Source organism: Rattus norvegicus, chromosome 7 (genome assembly GCF_036323735.1).
Source record: "Rattus norvegicus strain BN/NHsdMcwi chromosome 7, GRCr8, whole genome shotgun sequence".
In the NCBI taxonomy this organism is placed as follows: Eukaryota; Metazoa; Chordata; class Mammalia; order Rodentia; family Muridae; genus Rattus; species Rattus norvegicus.
The window spans coordinates 109,255,688-109,264,192 of NC_086025.1; positions in this window are offsets into that span (position 1 = coordinate 109,255,688).

Genomic DNA, 8,505 nt, shown 5'->3' on the forward strand with positions numbered 1-8,505 from the left:
CTATGTGTGTGTATGTGTGAGTGTGTATGTGTGTATGTGTGTGAGTGTGTGTGTCTATGTGTGTGTATGTGTGTGTATGTGTGTGTATGTGTGTGTGAGTGTGTGTGTATGAGTGTGTGTGAGTGTGTATGTGTGTGAGTGTGTGTGTGAGTGTGTGTATGAGTGTGTGTGTGAGTGTGTGTGTGTGTGTGTGTGTGTGTATTTACAGATGTATGTGCAGATGCATGCAGAGACCTGAGGAAGTGACAGAGGATGTTGGATGCCTTGGTGTTGGAGCTCCAGGTAGTTCTGAGTCACCTAACTGAGCACTGGGAGGCAAAGTCAGGAGCAGAGGCTCTCCTAACCACTGAGCCGGCTCTCCCCCTTCCTTTTTTATTTTAAATTTAACACTTTTTAAACTTTGGGAAAAAATTAACTTTAGGAAAGCTTAACCATGAGCCAAAGAAGAATTTAAAGGGGGGAGAGCTGGGCAGATGGCTCAATGGTCACTGACTGCTCTTCCAGAGGTCCTGAGTTCAAATCCCAGCAACCACACGGTGGCTAACAAGCATCTGTAATGGGATTTGTTGCCCTCTTCTGGTGTGTCTGAAGACAGCTACAGACTCATACATATAAATAAATCATTCTTTAAAAAATAAAAACGGTCTTGAGAACAAAGCTGTGCAAGCCTGGGAGCTGTGATGATCAAGACCTCATGGTGCTGGTGTGGGATGGACACAGGTCACTGGGGCCTGAGGGTCGGAACGTGAACCTGAGTCTATCAGCAGCGACGTGAAGCAGTGACTACACCATCCGGCAGCAGGTGGTGCTGACTGCGGGCATGAAAAGAACCAAGTTCAAATCGCAAGGCCTAACGGCAACAGCCTGGACTATAAAGGCGCACATGTAAATCTCCAGGACGATAACAAAGGAGACAAGGACATCTTAATTATGTCACCACATGCAAATCAACCAGAAACAAAGCAGGTCAACCAGAATCACCATCATTACAAACTTCTGGGCTGGGGTCGTGGTGACTTAGGAGTAAAATAGAAGTGCCTACTGTGTGTAAGGCCCTGGGCCTGAGCATCACCCCCCCGCCATTCACCAGAATCACCAGTATTAGAAAGTAGGGGCTGGAGAGATGGCTCAGCAGTTAAGAGCACTGATCGCTCTTCCAGAGGTCCTGAGTTCAAATCCCAACAACTACGTGATGCCTCACAACCATCTGTAATGGGATCCAATGCCCTCTTCTGGTGTGTCTGAAGACAGTGATAGTGTACTCATATACATACAATAAATAAATAAATCTTTAAAAAGATAAAAACAAAAAGGAAGGAGGAGGAGAAGGAGGAGGAGGGGGTGGGGAGAGAAGAAACTAGAAAGGACATTTGCTGCCAAGCCTGATGACCTGAGTTTGATCCCAGGGACAGACTCCTCCACAAGTTCTGCATGGCTCCCCTGCCCTCAAAAATGTTTAAAAAGATTTTTTTTAAAAACTACAATGAATTACCTCTTCACATCCAGTAGGACAACAACATGAAAACCAACAATTACAGGTTGAGTGTGGGGTGTTGGGTGTTGGGTGTAGGGGGTGGATATGTGGTGTGTTGGGTATGGTGTGTGGGGTGTGGGGTGTTGGGTGTTGGGGTGTAGGGGATGGGTATGTGGTGTGTTGGGTATGGTGTGTGGGGTGTGGGGTGTTGGGTGTTGGGGTGTAGAGGGTGGGATGTGGGGTGTTGAGTGTAGGGGGTGGGGATGTGGGGTGTTGGGTGTTGGGTGTAGGGGGTGGATATGTGGTGTGTTGCTATGGTGTGTGGGGTGTTGGGTGGGAGGGTGTAGAGGGTGGGGTATGTATGGGTTGTGAGGACACGATGCGCTGCTGAAGTGTCAGGCTGCTTGAGAAAAGCTTGGCTGTCCTTCGGTGTGATGGCTTTGTTAGTTTGACTGGGTCTGGAATCAGAGCCTAAGCCTCAGGCATGCGTGCCTGTGGGAGATTTTCTTGAATCCACTCATTGAAATGGGAAAACCCACCCTAAATGTGTGCGGAATCTTCCAGTGTTAGTCAAGATATAAGAAAGGTCAGTATTTCCATATTCCCTTCCTGCCTGCTTACTGTGTTAATTACCTTTCTGTTGTGATAAAACACCACGACCAGAAGCAACTTACAGAAAGAAGGGTGTGTTTCGGTGTAGGGTTTCAGGGGCACAAATGTTCATCGTGTCAGGGAATCGTGGCAGCAAGTACAGGGAGCTGAGGGCTCACGCCTTGACCACCATCAGGAAGCAGAAAGAGCAAATTGGAAGCTTTTAAACTCTGAGCCCTCCTCCAATGTTGTGCTTCCTATAGCAAGGCTGTGTCACCCAAACCTCCCCACACAGCGCTATCAGCTGGGAACCGAGTGTTCCTGTGCCTGAGATCGGGGACTTTACTGTCACTCAACCCACACGCACGCGTGCCTTCACATCTCTGGGAGTTAATCTGCCCTGTGGTGCTGTCCTTCACCAACCTCAGAACCATTCATTCGGGCTGAAGATAGGTGCCTCCCTCTCCATGAACCTTCAGGCCTTCAGCACTGGGCTGGGAAGGCTCAGTCATCCAGCCTGGTGAGGGGGCAACTACTGGTCCTCAGTGCCTCTAGTGTGAGACAGCCATTGTGGACTGACGGCCCATATTGTGGAAGGCAATCTAATAAGTCCTCTTTGTGATGTACATTCATGTCTCGGTTCTGTACCTCAACAGAACAGTAACTGGATTTCCGGTGGTGTCTTCAGACACACCGGAAGAGGGCATCAGATCCCATTACAGATGGTTGTGGTTGCTGGGACTTGAACTCAGGACCTCTGAAAGAGCAGCCAGTGCTCTTAACTGCTAAGCCAGTTCTTCAGCCCATGAAAAGTCTTTTTGGTCATGTGTTGATGAAAACAGGTATTGAGTTCACAGCTGAAAAGAGAAAACAATGCAACTAGCCAAGAGAGGAAGCAGCATACAAAGGCATCTGTTCATACGACAGCTCCCAGCTTTGAGAGGGGCCGAAGTCCTAGCAGTTGCAAGGCAGACAGAACCTGGAAACATTGTAACAGGACAAACAGTGGCACAGGAGGACAGGTGCTGTAAGGCTCTGTTCATCTGAAATGTCCAAAGTACACCAACACACCGGAAGCAGAGCAGTGGCTGTGGTGGCTGCAGACAGAGGAGCTGGGGAGAAACTCCTGAAGAGCTGTTGGTCTCATTTTGGGATGATGGAGGTGATTTGCAATAGAGAGGGGTGAGGTCTGCCTGAGGCTGTGAATCCAATTCAAAGCCGCTTAGATACCTCAAAGTGACACCTCAAAGTGACAAAGATGAGGGGTTTATGATATATAGTTTTTAATCAATATTTAAGGTAAGACCATACGAGGGAAACCTCAACACTGTCCTGACGCTTTCTGTGAGGAAACAGGGTGAGCTGGAGGGCAGCGCGGGTCACCAGAACTCACTTGGAAGCTGAGGATTCAGCCAGCCAACCCAGTGTTTACATTTCTGCAAAACTATAACAGCACTTGAAACTTGCGATGTTTCACTACAAAAAATGCAGTTTCTGTCTCTACTTAAGCAAGTCGATAGCCTAAGAAGCGTGGGTGTCAGGAGGGCACACATCCTTAGACTAGACTAGGACATGTAGCTCACACCAGGATTGCCCCTGTGGCCAGCGGAAGAGGGAACGTCTCATTATCCCCTGGGAAATCAGCAGCTCAGTTTGACAGTTGCAGATCAGACATGGAATTAAACTGCTTCCAAGTCCCAAGGTCAGGTGCATGGCTCTCAAGTGGTTCTCCTAAGACACCAACTCAAACTGTTTAAATCTGACTCCATCCACCATAAGCCGAGATGTCACTGTGGCCAGCAGGCTGTGAGTTCCAGTACGGTATCCAACCATTCAAAACCAAAACCCTGTGTTTTTCCCCTCCAGACCTGCCCCTGTCTTTCTGTCCTCCAGTCACAGGAAAGCAGCTGGGAAAAAAAAAAAAAAAAAAAAAAAAACAAAACAACCAGGAGGTGAAGGAACTCACAGCAAGCCTCGCCCTGGAAGTTAGGAATGCAGACCCTCAGCTCTCAGAGGAGCCAATGGCTGTAGGCACTGTCACCAAATGTTAGCTATTTCCAACAGGATCATCTATGTAAAACAAGACCAAACACGTACAAAGGGCCCACAGCACATGAGAGAGAGAGGACGGTCCCCTGAGGGCTATCACAGGGATCTTCAAGGACTGAATTTCCTCACGTGTCCGAATGCAGCTCACATTACCAACCTGTTCCACCCTCTCTGGATTCCTATGTGACCAAAACAAAGACAACAGGCCTGAGTTCTACAACACGGCCAGGCTCTCAGAACAGAAGCCAGATCTCTCCTACCTTACTCTGCTCTGGCATCCTTACTAACCACACAGGAAAGGGACAGGAAGACAAACCTCACTTAGTGACAAGGTCACCCTAGCCCTGAGTTTCTCTTCTTCTTTGGATATCAACTACAAGTCACAAGACAAAGGGTTCACACCCTTTGTGTTTATATGTCATGACCCAGAGTGGGAATGTCCGCATAACACAAGAGAGGCCACTGAGGTGTGTCCACAGGAGGCCAAAGTGACCTCCAGGGTGAGAGTCATGCCAAAGCCGCCCTATGAGTAGGACAGGTTGCCCACCCAGAGTTTGGAACCAGCTCTGATATACAGGAGCAATGAACACCCCCACAAAGCCTGAAAGTAGCAAGCTAAGACAATTGCAGTCCTCAGATTGAGAAATTCTCGTTGCCTAAACACTAAGGATGTGTTTTTGCAAATTACATTGATTTGCTAGGCTCACACAACCTCACACAGGCTACAGCACATGCCTGGAGATCCGAGGACAACGTGTAAAGCTTACTCCAAGTGTCTTCACACATTGAGCCATCCTACCGGCCCCCTGCATTTTCCAATTCATCAACATGTGATCAAAAAGACTTTTCATGGGCTGGAGAAATGGCTCACCAGTTTAAGAGTTCTGGCTGCTCTTCCAGAGGTCCCGAGTTCAAGTCCCAGCAACCACATGGTGGCTCACAACCATCTGTAATGGGATCTGGTGCCCTCAACTGGAATGCAGACATAAAATACATAAAGAAGGGGCTGAGGATTTAGCTCAGTGGTAGAGCGCTTACCTAGGAAGCGCAAGGCCCTGGGTTCGGTCCCCAGCTCCGAAAAAAAGAACCAAAAAAAAAAAAAAATACATAAAGAAATAAATATTTCAGAACAAATACAAAGGAGTTTTCTCAACAGATAGATGAAACCAAAAGTGTTTTTTAATGCTTTTCACTTCAAAATACAGATTTAAGAGTCCGTGAATTAAAATTATGAACGTACTGAACAGCGTGAGTTTGGACTAAAACACTGAGAGTAAATAGCATTCAAACCCACAGGGCTGGGGACACAGCTCAGTGGTATGGTGCTTCCTCAGAGCTGAGAGGTCATGAGTTCCGGGCCAGCCTCCATGTTCCTTGTTTAGCTCCTCCTATATTTTCTGTTTTTTATGGTTTCTCATTTCATCTGCTCAGGATTCTTTCTTCCTTGAGACAAAGAAAGAAAGAAACAAAAACTAATCAGCGTGACTCCAAAGGGAAAACTCACAAAACTGGTGTCACCATGATGTCTCAGAAGAAATATAAGCCATCCCGGATGGCCGCCTCCTCCCTCCTCAGATCTCCTCCCTCCCTCCCTCCCTCAGCTCTCCTCAGTTTCTCTCCCAGGCCCCGACAGCCTGCCTGCCCCATACCTCTTCTCTTACCTGTCTGCACCATTTAGGGGTGAGGTCAAGGCAGAGCACGGTGATTCAGAAGTTGAGTCAGAAAGCACAGAGCCTGCCTGCCTGGCCTTCGCAACTCTCAGGCCAGCAAAGGCCAAAGCACGGTCGCTGGCAGGAGCCTCGTCCTTCCCTGAGAACTCCTTCACACTAGTTCCTGGCTGTTCCCCATTCCCCATCTCCCTTATGGGCTGGGAGGTGTTAAAGGGGCCCTAGGGGACATCCACAGGAGAATTCTGAGGGATAAGAGCAAGGACAGCCCTATGGCCTGCCTTTCCTGTGGCTGAGTCACATGGAGCACCGAGCTGTGGCTTTCTCCCATCAGCTCACCACCCTGAAAACAGTGAAGTCGTTTGGTTCTGACTGTCAGTAGGTATTATTTCCTATTGATCCCAATATACTTTAAGTGGTCTCTCGGAGAGTGTCAGTTAACTGGTCCCAAGCATGTTCTTGGGTCTGACGTATCATGTTCATATTCACGTGTCATGTTTCATATTAATCAAGTATTTAGAGGGCAAGCACGGAGTCCACTGAAAATGCGCAGCTCACCGCGTTTGCCTGAGTGCTAAGACTTTCAGACCAAAGGCAGGAAGAGGAGTGGTCAGTCTGAGTGTGGGGATATGGAGAGGGCCAGGAAAGAGCAGTGCGAAGGCCACAGAGACACAGAAGGTACAGCAGTCTCGGCCCCTAAGCCGAGTGGGAGAGGGACGTGGAGTCCAGGCAGGAAAGGCCTTCAGTGTAGGAGGAGGAGCCAAGGGACAATCCGGTGAGCTCCCTGGCCTGGGACAGCCCGATTCTCATGTCTTGTGACCAGGCCTTGTTTGATAGGGGCAGCCACAGCAGGGCAACTGGTCAAGGCCTGGGCCCAAGTTCCTGCATAGAAAGTGGTAGACAATGGTAGTACACCAAAAGGAGAAGAGACACTGGGGGACGCCAAGGAAAGGGGAACACCAAGGCAAAGGTCGTCACCAAGAGCAGACTGGTCCCCGGGGAAGAGTGTCCTGAGGGCTGATAACCCTCACGTTCTCTGTGCCTCGGCCCCAGCACACTGGCTAGGTCCTATCTCCTCGACTTCAATCCCAGAACCTTTGTGACAAGGCAGGGTACAGCACCAACAAATGGTGAGCCACCCAGACAGATGTTGAAGGATCAGCAAACCCTACCGTGCATGTATACATGTGTACACACACACACACACACACACACACACACACACACACACGTCTAGGCAGGGGTCTAGTTAATAGCTCCTATTACAGTCCCAGAAGCGCTACATACAGAGCATGCATGAAGCAGCAAGGCCCAAGTGAGTCCAGGGGCTGTGAACAGATGTTTGCTGCCCACTATGGTGGGCTGGCCTGCGAGGAATCACAGATGTAGTCTGGAGCATTCACAGCAAGCAAGCCAGATTGTTTGCTTTTCCATCACAGTGGCCAGAAGAAGACATCAGAGAAAGACAACATGTAACATCAGTAGATATGGCCACAGTGACAGAGCAGAGATCCCAAGTGAGGAGCACACGGCCCCTCCAAGTCCAGGGCAGAGCAGCCCGACAGCAGGGCCTTGTGCACATACGTAATTTCAGAGGTGGGTCCAACGAATGCTGGAAGTGAGGTCTCTTTCCCAGTCTTGAAACCTCTTGTTGCAGTCCCTGTGACACACTGTGATGATTCCCTCTGATCTGCATCCACAAATGGATGGAGCAGTTTATGGGGACATTAACCTTGGCAGTTCTGGTAAACTATGGGCCCTGGGTGTCTTTGGGCCTTGAGAGGAGCCCTAGAGGCCTTCAGGGATGGGCTAGCAAGGTTCTGAGAGCATTAGGCACACTGTGAGTGCTGTCATTGAGGAAGTGCTCCTGGCATGCCATCACCTGCCTTTTCGGGGAGCATCGATGGCTACTAGGGCCTTACATAGGGTGCCCTTCCACTGCTGGGTCTCAGACAGAGGGGTTGAACCACAGTAGGTCAGAGCCGGTTAAACATTGGTCTTGGGAGGAAGTGAGGACAGTATTTGGGCTCCGGTTTGCACAGCTTCAGGGAAAATGGACAGTCCGGGAAAGCGGCTGTCAAAAACAGGCTCGGTGCCTCTACACTGTGGCTGCTTTATAAATCGCAGCCCATGTTCGGGGTTATTAACGATGCTATCTTCCTGTCTTCTTTACAAATAGGTGTTAGGCAAAGAGCTGTTTTCCTGTGCTGGTGAGTGATGAGGACCAGACGTCACCGCAGAGATGGCTCGATGCCACGCTCTCGGAGCCTTTGCATAAAGAAAGCGTCTAAATGTGCATTTGTGCCCGGGTTCGCTGAAGTCACGTGGAGGCTGAGCTCATTTCACTCCCAATGCCACAGGAGCGATCGACAAAAAGGATCCTGTGAAGGCAGCATATGTCATACACCATCGCCAGCCAGTGACACAGCATCACTCAGTCACCGAGATTAAAAATTAGTCAGACGTGGAAAATAGAAACTGGGCTTCATAAGAAGGAGGGACGGTTGCGCTGAATGATGCGCCCTCTTTTGCGTAGTAAATAAATGATATGTATTTCCTGGTGACAAATACCTCCCGGGGCCAGCGATGTCTAGGTGGTCTCGTCGTCAGTTGACTCTCTAGACAAGTATCAAAAATACGTTACAAACTGTGTCCAAAATATGTCAGACAATACACAATAATGACATCAGAGTCACCTCCATCCAGGTCCAGTCTAGATTAGGC